We start from the raw sequence: 16,986 nt of genomic DNA on the forward strand, positions 1-16,986 counted from the left end.
TCATAATATTCCTATCTCTTCTCGTTTCCTTGTAATTTGACTTCTAACTTTTTCCTGTAATTGACTTGAAATATATATATATATATATATATATATATATATATATATATATATATATATATATATATATATATATATATATATATATATATATATATATATATATATATATATATATATATATATATATATATATATATATATATATATATATATATATATATATATATATATATATATATATATATATATATATATATATATATATATATATATATATATATATATATATATATATATATATATATATATATATATATATATATATATATATATATATATATATATAATTCTGCATTATTATCAGAATCATGTCATACTGTGGAAACTGCTGAACGATGCTAAAATATCTTGGATGTGTTCCTTTTTTGCCACACAGAAGCAGCCATCAACATACCGGCGGTAGACCTTTAGTTGAATTTGCCTCTCTTCTAATGATGTTATACATTGTTGTTCCAGGCGTTCTATTACCAGATTTACCATGACTGGTGAAAGTGGGGAGCCCAATGGTTCTACGAACCTTTGTGCATATACTGCACCTAGGTTACGTATAAAACCAATACTTCTGAAAGCATGGTGGATCGATTGAATTAAATAATTCAACACGTAAATCCATAGATTTATATGCATAACAGAATTACCATCGATTTTATTTTGGATGGAGTAGTGTATGAAATTGAAGTCAATATACGCAATCGATTGATTCTTCAACTGAGTGTATTATTTTACAAAATCATGTGGAAATGTGGTGCAATTTATTGTTGCATCGATTAACATTTTCGCAATCCATATATCTCACTTTTTTGGCAAATTGACCTGCGAAGGTGACTATAAGAATAATTCAATAAAAGTATGCACATATAGTGAAAAGTTCTGTTTTCGAAACATATTTACAATGATACGAAGACATAACGGAGTGTTGATGGACGTGGGTAAAGTTAATTCATAAAAAATGGCACATTTAAAAAAAATATTTTGGCGATACAGAGAATGTTAGTATGTTCATTCACTTTCCATATAATCACTGCACAATTGAACAATATTTCTTCAAATATCATAGCAGAATACTGAAAATATAGCCAGTGTCAGAAAATCTCTGGAGGTATCTCGTTGAAAACTTTGCACAGTTCTTCTACACATCCCCAGGTATTGATCGAAGCTTTTATTTTTTTTCTTGATGTTTGAATTTTTTATAGCATTCTGCAGCTAAAAATGCAATTTTCGTTTAAAAAATCATGAAACTTATTTTTGTGAACAAAGTTATGATCTTTTATAATGTTATGATATGAAGGAGAACTGTGCAAAATCAAACAATTTGGTTCAGTAGATTTTGAGTTATGCTGTACATCGGATTTATTAGAGGTGTCTCCTAAAGATTCACTGTAACTCACCCAATTTTCAATATTTTATGGTGAACATTTAGGAAAATATTGCTTAAATGTTGCATTATTGACTGAATAGACTAACACTCTCGGTAACGCCATTGTTTTTTTGAGTACGATATTTTTTCAACAATAATCCTACCCCCTTAAGCAAGAACTGATTTAATCAGTAGGTGTCGACTAACGGGTAAAATTTGACGAAGATCGCCGACCACGCCACCAACTATTCGATTGGTTCCTTTTATGGGTCATCGTGAATTCGTCCTATATAACAGTGTTGCATTCTGCAGAATTTTGCTTATACCCGAATTTTGATTGATATTGTAAGTAACGTTTTCCGCAAGCGAAAGATTTAGTAGTTATTTTAGGGCAGAGCTGTTGAAAAATTTCATTTAAGCGACCATTGTAACTAGAAAATATAAAGAAGCAGATGTACTGTTACCTCGAATTCGAATGATACCATGCGATTTCAAACGATTGTGTGTAGGAAAACAGAGCAACTAATTTAATTGTGCTCCAGGTGGTCAAACTAAGAACATTGTCTATCCGCGAGAATTACAATAAGTTTCTTCTTTGTAACAAAAATATTTGTTATTTTTGGTATTTTTAATATATTTCGTTTAGTCCTGATGGGTGTAGCAAAACGCACCGGATTACAGTATACATATTACAGTATATATATATATATATATATATATATATATATATATATATATATATATATATATATATATATATATATATATATATATATATATATATATATATATATATATATATATATATATATATATATATATATATATATATATATATATATATATATATATATATATATATATATATATATATATATATATATATATATATATATATATATATATATATATATATATATATATATATATATATATATATATATATATATATATATATATATATATATATATATATAAACCTTCCGAAGCTAGAGCAGACATCGGAACCATATCCGCTGACCGATCATAATCGATCCAAACGATCGATGCAACGCAGATATGCTGAGCCAGCTGAATGCCACGCGCGATGCCAACGTGGAAGCGGCCAACATAGACAACGTGGACATCGGACGATACTGGAGCAGACTTGGTATTGCTGACTAGGTTAAACATAGTTTATAAGAGGCAGTTGATAGAAAAATTAAACCAGTCTTAGGTGTGAGTTGTAACATAACGATCATAAGTGAATAAATGTTTTTTTTATAAAACTCTGACACATCAGAGCATTACTGGCGCAGTCTCGGAAAAAGTGGTCTTGGTTCGCGAGTGAAGTTAAAATTTAGTGAAAATAAATTGAACAGACTTCTCAGAATTCAACGTAAAGATTTAATTTCGTGTACAGAACAACCAATCAGCCGGCAAGAAGCCATCATTGAGTGAATATCAAGCGATTCGCGCTGATTGCAAATTGAAGATCGCCACCGGACCTCAACCCTCAACGCACACTACGACTCCAGATGAAGCTCAACAGTGCTCTTCTGTAAGTAACAAAAACCTTTTATTAATTAACATTGTGACTAAGCAAATACTAATCATTGGTTCAAAGTGAACATTTGAAAAACTACGGTATATTGAAATTAGATACATTGCATGAGACGTGCTAATACGTTTGACAAAAATAGAAACATGGCACAAGAAGTTAACGCCCAAGAGTTGTTGGACCAAATCCGCGAGCTCAAGGAAAATCAAAACGCGTTAGTGCACACAATTAATGCCATGCGCGATAGGGTGGAAGATCCATTCTTAAATTTCCGGACTCCCGACCCAATTAAAAATCTTGCCACATTCAGTGGAAATAAAAAAGAAACTCAAGCGTGGCTTGAGGATACTGAAAACACGCTCGACTTGTTTGAGAGTTACGCGGGATCACCGTATTACGAACAAATAATAAGAGCGATCAAAAATAAAATAACAGGCGAAGCGAAAGAAGTATTGATCGCAGCAGGCAACCCAAAAGATTGGCAATCAATCAAAGAGGCGCTGCTTAATTCCTATGGAGACAGACGGGATTTAACATCGCATATCCAGTCACTATTTTACGTACGCCAAGGGAAAAAGACCCTTAGCGAATTTTACAATAAAGTCAAATCGATAGATACAGCAATAAAAAGCACCGCAGCCGTGATGCACGACTATAAATCCTCCACCAAAGCGATTAAAAGCTTAATCAGTTTGATGTCGGTAACCCGATTCATAGACGGTTTAAACGACATGTTTAAACGACGCTTAGCATGCATGTACGAAGCTACCGGCCGGAGTCGCTGGAAGAAGCATATAATATTACTGTACAATACGCTAATGCAGCGTACAGAATGAAGCTAGACAATAAATCAACAGCCCCCACCTCTAAGCCAAACTCTTTTAATAAACCAAATAAACCGTACCAAAACCCAAATTCAGCAAACAACCAAAATTATAATGCAGGGTACCCCCAAAACTTTAACAAGCCTGGACCCTCAGGAAAATTTAAATCGCATAGACAAAACCTAGACGAAGACGTTTCGATGCGAACAGTGAGATCAAAAACCCAGAATCTAAACAACCACGAGGGAGAAACTGAACATCATGAGCCAGAAAATGACACCCCTCCACAAGAAGAGTTCACGTTAGATTCAGATGACGACGACTATTTTCTAGCCGACGAACTAAATTTTCAAATAGTTCAAGAAAAAAATCAAGGGCCATAGCCAACAACAATTTCATTCCTTATAGGGTAGACGAGCCCTTATTCATCTCATTAGTCGGGATGTCACTCTATTTCGATGATAACTCCGCCAAATGCTACTGGATTGCGCATAAATAGGTTTCAACACCTTTGCTTCGTTCCTAAGAAGTAATATAATCAAAAATCTTGCCTGGAATATATAAAATACTCGCGTTTGAGCAAAGTGAAAAGTCGAGTACAACGCATCCTTATTCATCTCTCCATTTAAGCTAATACGTTGAATAGAGATAGCAGACACTGCTCTAACAAATGTGTTCAAATGGGTGGGATGAATAGAGGTGCTATGATGAATTAGGGAACTGTTACCCTATAACGATAATGACTAGCAAAGGAGAAATGAAATTTTTGATCGACACAGGCGCGAACAAAAATTACATTTCGCCAATGCACGTAAATCTAGAAAACTGCAAATCAGAAACCGGTATCCAAGTAACTAACATACAAGGCACGCACAATATTGAAAAATCAACCTCATTTGACATTTTTCAGATAAAGAAAAAATTAAAATTTTACATATTCAAATTTCACGATTTCTTTGACGGACTAATTGGTTACGAGTCATTACGGGACATCAAAGCACAAATTGACATTTCCAAAAACAAACTTAAAGTTGGTAGAAAGGAATTTACTATGCAGAAAAGATTCCCACTTCAAAATAAAATTAATCTGACCGAGCAGAATTTTCAATATATTCCGGTACAGACAATAAAAGATGGAGACTTTTGCATTCAAAACGAATTGCATCTAGGCAAATTTTCTATACTGCCCGGGCTATATCGAAGCACAAATAAAGTAGCGATATTAGCAATGAACAACCACTCTGAAACACCATTGGAAATTGACCTGAACGAAATAAAAATCAAGACAGACCAATACCAAGTGCTACAAGAACCACTCAGCCAGGAAGAAAATCAGAAATATCATTTTCGAGAGGACCACATGAATGAAGAAGAAAAGAAGGCATCGAAATACATCATTAACCAGAACAAGGAAATACTCTACACAGATTCTGAAAAGCTCACATTTACCCATAAAATCAAACATATTATCAGGACCGCTGACAACATCCCATTATACACGAAATCCTATAAATATCCACAAATTTTTGAAAAAGAAATCCAAACGCAAGTGCGTAAGATGCTAAATAACGGCATTATTAAAGAATCGATATCGCCATACACTTCCCCCGTATGGATTGTACCGAAGAAAGCCGATGCATCCGGACAAAAGAAATCTCGTTTAGTCATCGATTATCGAAAATTAAACGAGAAAACTATTAACGACAAATATCCGATTCCGGATATAACAGACATACTGGACAAATTAGGTAGGGCTCGATATTTTTCAACAATTGATTTAGTATCAGGTTTTCACCAGATACAATTAGCAGAAGAAGATACCGAAAAAACTGCGTTTTCTGTAAATTCAGGGAAATACGAATTTACCAGAATCCCTTTTGGTTTAAAAAACGCACCCGCCACCTTTCAGCGAGTAATGGACTGCATACTGCGCGAGATAATAGGAGTGTGTTGTTTCGTCTACATGGACGACATTATCATTTTCTCTAGTTCACTGCAGGAGCACCAAAACGATCTGATTCGAGTAATGAAAAAGCTGAAAGATGCTGGTCTGAAGATTCAATTAGACAAATGCGAATTCTTCAGAAAAGAGGTTCAATTTCTCGGGCACACCGTGTCAGAAGACGGAGTAAAACCCAACGCTGATAAAATCGAAAGCATAAAAATCTGGCCAATGCCAAAATGTGAAAGAGAAGTTAGACAATTTCTCGGTACACTAGGCTACTACCGGAGGTTTATAAAAGATTTTGCCAAGGTGGTAAAACCAATGACTAAACTATTGAGGAAGGATACTGAGTTCAAAATAACGACCGAAATCGAAGAATGTTTTCATAAATGCAAAAAGATTCTTTCCATGGACCCTGTGTTAATCTACCCAGATTTTACTAAAGAATTTACATTAACAACAGATGCGAGCGACTATGCTATAGGAGCCGTTCTCTCTTATTTCATCGGCAAAGATAGACCGATTGCATACGCCTCACGTACTCTAAGCAAAACAGAAGAGAACTATTGCACTACAGAAAAAGAGCTATTGGCAATCGTGTGGGCCGTGAAACATTTTCGACCATACCTGTATGGGAGAAAATTTAAATTAGTAACGGATCACCAACCATTGACCTATTACCTAACAAACGCAAACAGTAAGATCGTTCGTTGGAAACTTGATCTAGGCGAGTTTGACTACGAAATTATGTACAAACCCGGTAATCAAAACGTCGTTGCCGATGCTCTTTCAAGAATAAATCCTACAATAGAAAACCAGACAATAAACGCAAACTCTCAAGATAGCATAGAGGTAGAACCATCCTCAAGCGAAAGCGACGACCTGGAAACAATACATTCGGCAGACACGAGCGACGATTATTTTATACCATGCACTGAAAAATCCATTAATTCTTTTAGGAACCAAATAATTTTAAAAATTGGTCCCAAAGACATAACATCCTACGAGCAAATATTTCCTAAGCATCATCGTCACATAATAACAAAACAAGATTATACAGAAAAAGATATAATTGACATCTTCAAAAATTTTCTCAACACCAAAAGTTCAAACTGTCTGAAAATGCCAATTTCACTCATCCAAATGGTTCAAGAAACATACAGAAAATACTTTTCAATTAATAAAATACATAAGATTCTCATTTCAGAATTACTCCTAGAAGACATAAGGATGGAAGACCAGCAGGACGAAATTATCCGAGAAACCCATAACTATGGCCATAGAGGCACAAAGGAAAATAAAAACCAAATATTACAAAAATTCTTTTTTCCACAGCTCGACAGAAAACTTAAAATTTTCGTAAGCGCCTGTGATATTTGCAAAAAAGCAAAATATGACAGATCACCGCGAAAATTAATTAGAAAAAGTACTTTCGGCAAAACCCCGTTTGATAGAGTCCACATCGACGTCTTTTTCTTACAAGGTCAAAAGTGGTTAACTATAGTAGATTCCTTCTCTAAATTTGCAAACGCAATTCATTTGCAAGCAAGAACAATAATCGACATGAAAAACGCCATAACTGAGCATATACGCCAATTTGGAAGACCGAACACTATAGTCAGCGACCAAGAACCTTCTTTCCGGTCAATAGATTTCATTGGATTTTTGAACGATCTCGGGATCGAAATACACTTCGCTAGCAACTCAAACGCTAACGGAATAGTAGAACGATTTCATTCTACGCTCATTGAGATTTTTAGAACGACAAAAACCAAATTCACCTATCTCACACTTAAAGAACACGTAAACGTCGCGATCGATATCTATAACAATAGTTTTCACGAATCAACCAAAGCTAAACCGCGAGAATTAATCTTTAACACTTTACAACAAACACCGGAGAAATAACTGAAAATTTCCATAAACTTCAGTCCAAAGCCAAAATCCAACTAGATAAACGAAAAGCCAGATACAAGGAAAAATACGAGAACAAACAAATACCGAAAACATTAAATCCAGGGGATGAAAAATATGTTAAAATAACCCAACGACTAACAAAAGACAAAAACCTGTATAAAATATCAAAAGTAAAACAAGACAATGAACTAACTTTCGAAGATAATAACGAAGTTAAGATCCTTAAAAATCGACTAAGAAAATAAACAAATTAAATCTATTTTTATCTTACAGAATAATTACACTCAACCTCAACCTGATAAACGCTACCACCTATAAAGAAATAACAAACAGTAATGGGCTACTGGCAGTAAAAATCGATTCAGTCAGAATATAATAGGATAGTGCACAAAATAGACCTGAAAACACTCGAAAATAATCTCGATTATATTGAAAAAATAGGAAAATCCGTTAAAATTTTTGATCATTTAGAAAACACACTTGAAGCCAAAATCCAGTTAGCTAAAGATAAACTTCATAGCCTTCTACCACGAAGACGGAGGAGAGGACTAGTAGACGCTCTAGGAACAGCAATAAAATTTATCTCTGGAAACCCAGACAACAATGATTTGAATATTATAAACCAAAGCCTAGGGATATTAGGAGAACAAGAAAACAAACTCGCTAAAAATCAAATGATGCAAATTAAAATTAATGAGATTTTTCAAAACAGAATAAACAATATTACAACTATTCTGAAAAGAATTAATATAAAGATGGCCAGAGAATTTAATTCATCACAAGAAATTAAAGCAGATTTAGAATTCACAAATCTTATTTGGAAAACAGAGGAAATAATCCAGTTGATTGGCGACATAGAAGATCAAATAGAACTCTCTAAACTCAATCTTATCAACAAAAACATACTGTCTTTAGAAGAAAAAAATTTCATTTATAGCAAACTTAGGAGTCAAGGAATCAAGATAAATTACGTAGACGAAATCTTCCGTTAGTGTACAGCTAGCATAGGAATTAGCAACAACCAAGTAGCCATCCTTACAAAAATCCCCGTACTGGACAACAAACACTACGATCTACTGGAACTTCATACGCTCAATCTCAATGGAACACGCATCAATACGCACATTCAGCTGGTAGCCAAACACAGAAACCACATATACTCGCAAACAACAAAATGCGATATTTGCAGTAACAATTCTCCATTAGAAGATGAATGCATCTTCAACCTTCTTGTACACCAAGCCCCAAAATGTACAGTCTCTCGAGTCAGAGAGACCACACAAATCAAAGAAATCTTAAAAGGTATCATCCTAATAGACACCAACATCGACATTGAAGTATCTGACTCATGCGGAGGACCTAAAGTAATTGCAGGAACAACGCTAATCGAAATAGAAAATTGCACAATCAAAATAAGCAATTTAACATTCTACGGGAAGCCGGAACTAATCCATAAACACAATTATCTCATACCAATAATTGACATATGTATTTCTCCCAGTGAGCCAATGGTTGATGGGAGTGGATCACGAAAGGGGTGGAGGGGTGGGGGGGAGGAGGGGAAAAGGGTTCTCAAGTAATCCTTATCTATTCATTCAATGTGATTATTAGCGATGAATTCAATTTTGACATAAGTATTCCTTCCACTAAGGAGATGGTCATGGGGTGGTTTTTGTGCACCATGGGGAGGGTGAGAAGTACCCCAGTCAAAAAGGGCAAGTTGCTGGCTAACGGGGGGCTATTTGCCAACTCGGATGCGCTAATAGCTCTTCAATTTGCCAGCAAATTGCTGGCAATTAGGGGGCTATTTTAAATGCAACATTTGGGCGATTTGCCGCCGTCATTTTTTTGCCGCCCAACCCGCCCTTAAATCGCCCCCAAATCGCCCACGGAACGCGCCATTTAATCGCCCTTAATTGCCTAATATGAAAATTAAAAATAATGCTTATTTTCGGATTTATTATCTACTCACATATACTTACCAGTATACTAGGTAATCACCACCAAATTAAAGGAAGAATCAATGGTGAAATTGGTATTGCACTTCAAAACTTATCACAATCTGACGTTCATTAAGACTTTAAGTCAGAGATCTTGTTCCACTATACATACACACGATTCCACAATTTGCCCACATTCGTTGGCTAAATGAAGTGCACTAGACAAACAAAGTACAAGTAAAAACACACCAATTGTTCAAAAAACAATTTTAAGCTTAAACCAAACATGAACCGCCATGTTTAAAAAACGCGAAAAACAACCAAGTCCATTTCAGCCGCCAGAAAATTTGTCTAAGTATTGAAATTGTCTTTAAATCGCATTCGCAAATTGCATTTGTTCCGAGGGGCAATTAGCACAGGCGAGTTGAGTCAAACGTCAAATTTTTTAAATCGCCTGACCATGTTCGTCCGCATTTTTTTGACAGGGACCTAAGCCGAGGAAAGGGAGAGTGGAGGGGGGGGGGGTGTACTGGAGAACTATTTTTAGCTATATATATATATATATATATATATATATATATATATATATATATATATATATATATATATATATATATATATATAAATATATATATATATATATATATATATATATATATATATATTTATATATATATATATATATGTATATATATATATATATATATATATATATATATATATATATATATATATATATATATATATATATATATATATATATATATATATATATATATATATATGATTTGGCACCAAGACGGTGGACATGATTGTTGGTTTCGGAATCTGAAGGAGAAGGAGAGGTTCTGATGCAATATCTATCAATTACTTCAAAAATCTAAAATTTTGTTGCATGTATGTTTACGAGCACATACATGAAATGGCAAGAATTTATTTGATAGAGATCTATTACGCAAATGACAATATAATACTGATGAATTGCATGAATTTGTCGAAAATTAAATTGAAAATTAAATTGAAAATTGCACAGGCGATCGCTTCATCTGAAGTTAAATCAACAGTACTGGATTATGGACGAACAGCTCTGCCCTAAAACAGCCATTAAATCTTGCGCTTGCGGAAAACGTTACAATATCAATCAAAATTTGGGTGTAGGCAAAATGCTGAAAGAATGCAACACTGTTATATAGGACGAATTCACGATGACCTATAAAAGGAACCAATCGGATATTTGGTGGCATGGTCGGCGATCTTCGTCAAATTTTACCCGTTAGTCGACACCTACTGATGAAATCGGTTCTTGCTTAAGGGGATAAGATTATTGTTGATAAAAGTATCGCGCTTAAAAAAAATTGGAAATACCGAGAGTGTTAGTCTACTCAGACAATAATGCAACATTTAAGCAATATTTCCCTTAATGTTCACCACAAAATAATGAAAATTTTCAGGAAACACCACGAATAAATGCGATGTACAGAATAACTCAAAATCTACTGAACCAAATTGTTTGAAATTTTGCACCCTTCATATCATAACATCATTAAAGATCATAACTTGTTCACAAAAATAAGTTTCATGATTTTTGTTAGCGAAAATTGCATTTTTAGCTGCAGAATGCTATAAAAAATTCAAATATCAAGAAAAAAGTAAAAGCTTCGATCAATACCTGGGGATATGTAGAAGAACTGTGCCAACCTTGGAAACGATTGGTCCAATGTATCTTGATTTATGATGTACACCACAAAGCAAATTTTCAACGAGATGCCTCCAGAGATTTTCTGTCACTGGCTCAATTTTTAGTATTCTGCTATGATATTTGAAGAAATACTGTTCAATTGTGCAGTGATTATATGGAAAGTGAATAGAAAATGTAACACTCTCTGTATCGCCAAAATATTTTTTTAAATGCCCATTTTTTATGAATTAACTTTACCCTCGTCCACCAACACTCCGTTATGTCTACGTATCATTGGAAATATGTTTCGAAAACAGAACTTTTCACTATATGTGCATACTTTTATTGAATGATTCTTATAGCCACCTTTGCAGGTTAATTCGCCAAAAAAAAGTTATATATATGGGTTGGGAAAATGTTAATCGATGCAACAATAACTTGCACCACATTTCCACATGATTTTGTAAAATAATACAATCTGTTGAAGAATTAATCGATTGCGTATATTGACTTCAATTTCATACACTACTCCATCCAAAATAAAATTGATGGTAATTCTGTTACGCATACTCCGTCAGACGAAGGTTTTTATATTTAATCGAAAGAATAAAGTTCTTTCTACGAATTTTTGCGGAAGTTGCTTAAGGTGTAAATTGATAAAAAATATTCGAAAATTGACAATAACTTTGTTGTTTCGAGAGCTACAGATTCATCGTTGTTATAAAAATGTGTATTTTATCGCTTTTAACAACTTTGTAGAAGACACTTTTAATAATAAAAAGTAATCGTAAAAAGTTATATTCGAAAAACTGTTTTGAAGGGGTCTATCCCAAGCACACCTACATATCTCGCTACTGTTACTATATAGAGCTTTAGTATCTTCAGTAAAGATTTTAACAATAATATTTTCTAGAACTTTACTGAAGACAGTGAGCTTCTAGCTAAATTATTTGGGGAAATAAATTTTCTATCTCACTTTTAGGGGATTAATCACTCAATTCATTATATCAAAAGATGCATCTATTTATATCCAGAAACTTCTTCGAAAAAATCCATTCTCCAAAACCAATGGATCAGGAGTTATTGAATTTTGATCGTGAAAACGTCGTGTTGCAACACTGTGCACCGCATGTGTTGCAATTGAAACTTTGTGTGCCTATTATATTAGTTACTGCGCAACATCGACCCACCACAACTGTGATTTGGTTGAAAAATTTCATTTAAGCGACCATTGTAACTCGAAAATATAAAAGAGCAGATGTACTGCTACCTCGAATTCGAATGATATCAAGGGATTTCAAACGATTGTGTGTAGGAAAACAGAGCAATTAATTTAATTGTGCTCCAGATGGTCAAACTAAGAACATTGTCTATCCGCGAGGAAAAATATTTGATACACACCAAAAAATAATGAAATTTAAACGACATGTAAATCAATACGAATGTAAACATAGAGTGATGTGCCTATTATGGCAGTAGAGCCTATTGTGACCCTATTTCGTACCCCTATGTTTCGAACCAAGCATATGAGATAATGACACTATCGATTTGGCTAAAACAGGTGAGAAAAAATAAGCTCAAGTTATATTCTTTATTTGTTGTGCACATATGTATTTAGAACTATCCTCTAAATCCAACTTTTAATTAAAACAAAATCACCTTATTGAAATATCTACTAATCCGCCTCACTCACATAGTGAACCGAAACTGGATGCAACGGCGCTTAGCAAAATAAACACTTACGAGCCAGCATTTACCGCCTCATATATCGTTATTCCAGCACAAATATACTAAACATTGCACTGATACATACCTTTATTTTAGCTGGAGAACCTTTTTACGATAATTTTACTTTAAAATCACTCGTCAAACACTAGAATAGGCCTAGTGTTATAATAGAATAAAACTAAATACGGGGGTTCCTATTATTGGCATGTTTTGCTGATACACTACCACAATCAAAACCAACTTTTTGTATCCATCATACAGAAAACAATCAACAGTGCGGCCAAACCAAAACATGAACTTGTAAATATAATGTAATGCAATTTCAGGTATAAGTAATCAATTATTTCAAGTTATTCAACTAATTGTTAATTGCAGATATTTTATTTTCATCTGCACATACAATTCGGATCGGGAGATAGCAATGTGTGATGTGAAACTTGTCATTCCAGTTGCTAACCTTCGAATGGTTTTTTTCTGCGTGCGCAATTCTGGGCGCTCTTCTACTAACAGCTGATGAGTTTCATTGATGTGCGTGATGTTTACATTTGTTTTGATCGGCTGAAAAAAGCAGAATGATTCGTTTTACAAATCACACGTTGGCGTCCATGATCTGGATAACTAGTTAGAATCGACGCAAATGGAATATGAGGCATTGCGTTTCAACTAGATTGTTTTTCGATGAGGTGGAAATTGGCACACCCATGAGGCGATAATTGGACCGTTGAGGTGGGAATAGATGCACAGAATGGAACATTTATTTTCATTTATGCTGAAAATTGAGGCAATTCTGCTAAATAAGTATTATATAGATGTTTAAGGTACAGTACACTGATACTTTATTCTGAGAAAGGTTATAGATAATATGGCTTCTTTTAAAGTTGTTCAAAAAATAGTGCGACCCTCTCCCTAATGGTGCCAAAATAGGCTCATCACCCTACAACGATTGAATCAAAAATTTGATTGAAAATTACGTTAAAATCAATTGGAGCATCAAACAGCATACAATTTTACACTTTCCTTCGTGTAATATTAATGTCATTCATTTTACAGCAGTTTTCGAGCAAAAATACATTGAAGTGCATTGGTTTTCCGTTTAAAGAAACTGTAATTTTCAATCCACGTGTAAAATTCTAATAAAATTCGTTGACGAAAGCACGACAAGTCGTGTGTTTTTGTGGTGGAACTTAATTTTACATTTATATTCATGCTCCAAATATGTGCATGAAAATAAACTTAAAATTGCAAATTATTTTTTTTCTGTGTATTTTTAGTATTTTTGAAATATTTCGTTTAGTCCTGATGGGTGTAGCGAAGCGCACCGGGTTACAGCTAGTTAATCATAACAGTGGAAACTTCTGTCCTAATTTAATTTGCATTTTCCTTGAATTTTGTCGTTTTTTCCAGTTCCGATATCAACTCAACGTAGGGGATGCTTCTATTATTTTGAACTTTGAAGCTTCAACGTTCTCTCCAGGAAATCGGGTATATGTGTATTAGTGTTTTCTATCCATTGCTCACCTTGGGTAAGCTCTTCAATTCTCTGGTTTTTCTGCGATTGGGTTTTTTTCTCTCTCGCTTTCGAGGCATTATATACCGTAGTTTTGTTGCCCACCATTTTCTTCACCTGCTGGACATTGCTCGAAGTTGAGTTCCATTGAATGGAGATGGTAGGTTTTCATTCTCCTCAGCGCCAGCATCCGCTTTGTATCGGCGACCATTACGATGATGATGCAATTTTTTTTACTTTAACAGCACTTTGTCCAGCTCGCATCGAGATCGTTGCATATGCAAATTGATATGCACTTCGTATTTCAAGCAGGTCGGGATCACTTTTTTTGCAATTCAGCAAAAACTTCATGCGATTGATAGCTTTTGCTTTCGCAACACGGCAATTGCAAATTCTCCGATTGCAAAAAACCGGCCCAATTAAATTAAATTAATGAAATTAATTAAAACGGCTAAAACATTTTGCAAGTAAGCCATTACCCGGATTGGCTTGTCCACAAAATTCTGAAGGAACGAATACACAAACATTACAACAGCCTTGAAACTGGAAAAGACAAAGCAACGGAAGTGACGTACGCGTCAGTTCCGTATGTTCCAGGCCTCAGTGAAAAATTGGCGAAAATTAAAAAAAAACACAACATAAAACTTGCTTTTAAGCTAAGAGATAAAATCTAAAATCGAATTTTCACCAAACTGAAGGACCCGATTCCACCAGGAAAACATAAGAAGGTAGTGTACTCGATTCCATGTGGTATAGATGACGGTAAGGTATACATTGGCCAAACAGGGAGGAAACTGGAAACGAGAGTAGCGGAGCACAAAAAGACACGAAGAAGAAAGATGCCAGAACCGGATTATCACAACACACACTACAATACTGACACATCTTCGACTTCGCTAACACGCAGATATTAGAGCGAATAAAAAACCAGTCGAGCAGAACGATGGCTGAAATGTTTCATATCAAAATGCTGGGGAAAGATAAAACCGTAAACCCCCAGAGAGAATGTGGAACGTTCTGCACAACGTATGACCGGCTGGTAACCAAGCTTCGACAATGTGTGAATAACAAGGAAAGCAGACATGCAAATAGGACAAATCGTTCGACAGTCGGCAGAAGAAGTGAATGAATGGAGAGTGTTTAGAACGAATTTATGTAAGTTTGATTGTTAATTTGTAATGTATTGTGAATGCGTTGTAATTATTTGTGAATTATTGTAATTTGATGTGAATATTTTTTCGAAATAAATGGCGTAGGCGTCCGGCGATGGCTGAAGCGTAGTAGGCCGAAACGTAACGTGACAATGAAGAATGGAGGTTTTGTTTTAATTTTACCGAAAAAATCAATAGGCCGAATATATAACAAAACTGTTTTGAATTATAAAACAAACCTCTATACTGGGGATGTAATTGTTTTAGTTCTATCTCCACGCCTATGTAAAATAAAACGCTGCAGAACATGCACTAAGTTCATTGTTTTAGTTTTAAACTGGAGCCAGTTTAACAACATTGTTATTTTAAATTGCATAATGTACAATTCTTAATACGTAATAAGCTTATTAAATGAATTTTGTTGTTCAAATTTGGTTTGGATTTATTTTGAGTTTGAAACTAATATAAACTTGAAACTAATTCAAAATTCCCAAACAAGTAAACAAATTTTGGAGCGAATCCGGACCCCCAGGACCCTTCTCCTGGATCCGCCACTGGATTTATTAAATGCTTAACCTAAAGATTGTTTTCATTAGGACATTAATTGGAACCGACGGCATAAAGTACTAAGTCACTTGACGCTTATCCGAACATGCTGCCGACTCAGGTGATTCGCATTTTATATGTCAAAATATCCTGACTCCTGCGGTAGAAGACAAAAGGTTGAGTCATCGGGAAACCCTAAGCTTGCTTATATGACCCTGTTCCATGCTCTTATAAACTTTCTTCTTTCAACTCTTTGCTCTCATTGAGTACTATGGCTCTTAATACTAAAAATATACTTCACATCACACAGTCCCTTGCTAACTACATGTCATTACGACCATCGTGGCAATATTGGAGTTATCTATTTTTTGTTTTATTTACACTCAATCGTTGTTCAACCGTATATGTAAATATGGAAATCTCGGTAATTTATTTTAATCATCAATTAGTCAACACCTACGGTATATTTATAAACTTAATGGCAGTAATGAGACTTGATTATGGGATACAAACACGACAAGTGTGTGTCATTTGTAATGAAGTAATTTGCGCACATATCGAAGGACTTATGGAGGAGAAAACGCATCTCATTAAGGGATATTAACGAATATTAACTACATAACTTTAATCGCGATCATTTTAATAATGAAAACCGTTTATCCACATTTTTTTCCATTTAACCATGAAAATTCAGAGACATAAAAATATTGAAATTTTCGAAATCGTAAAAACGTACCTAAAACTTTTGTTGTTTTAGGGATCAGAGCTGCTAATTTTCGACAGGTTTGAA

The 16,986-nt window shown here is 34.4% G+C and overlaps 1 pseudogene; it reads left to right on the forward strand.

Moving 5' to 3' along the window:
• LOC131675897 (NADH-ubiquinone oxidoreductase chain 2-like) overlaps positions 1–16,986 on the forward strand; it is a 132,771-nt pseudogene that overhangs the window by 15,036 nt on the left and 100,749 nt on the right.

The sequence above is a fragment of the Topomyia yanbarensis genome, chromosome 1 (genome assembly GCF_030247195.1).
Source record: "Topomyia yanbarensis strain Yona2022 chromosome 1, ASM3024719v1, whole genome shotgun sequence".
Lineage (NCBI taxonomy): Eukaryota > Metazoa > Arthropoda > Insecta > Diptera > Culicidae > Topomyia > Topomyia yanbarensis.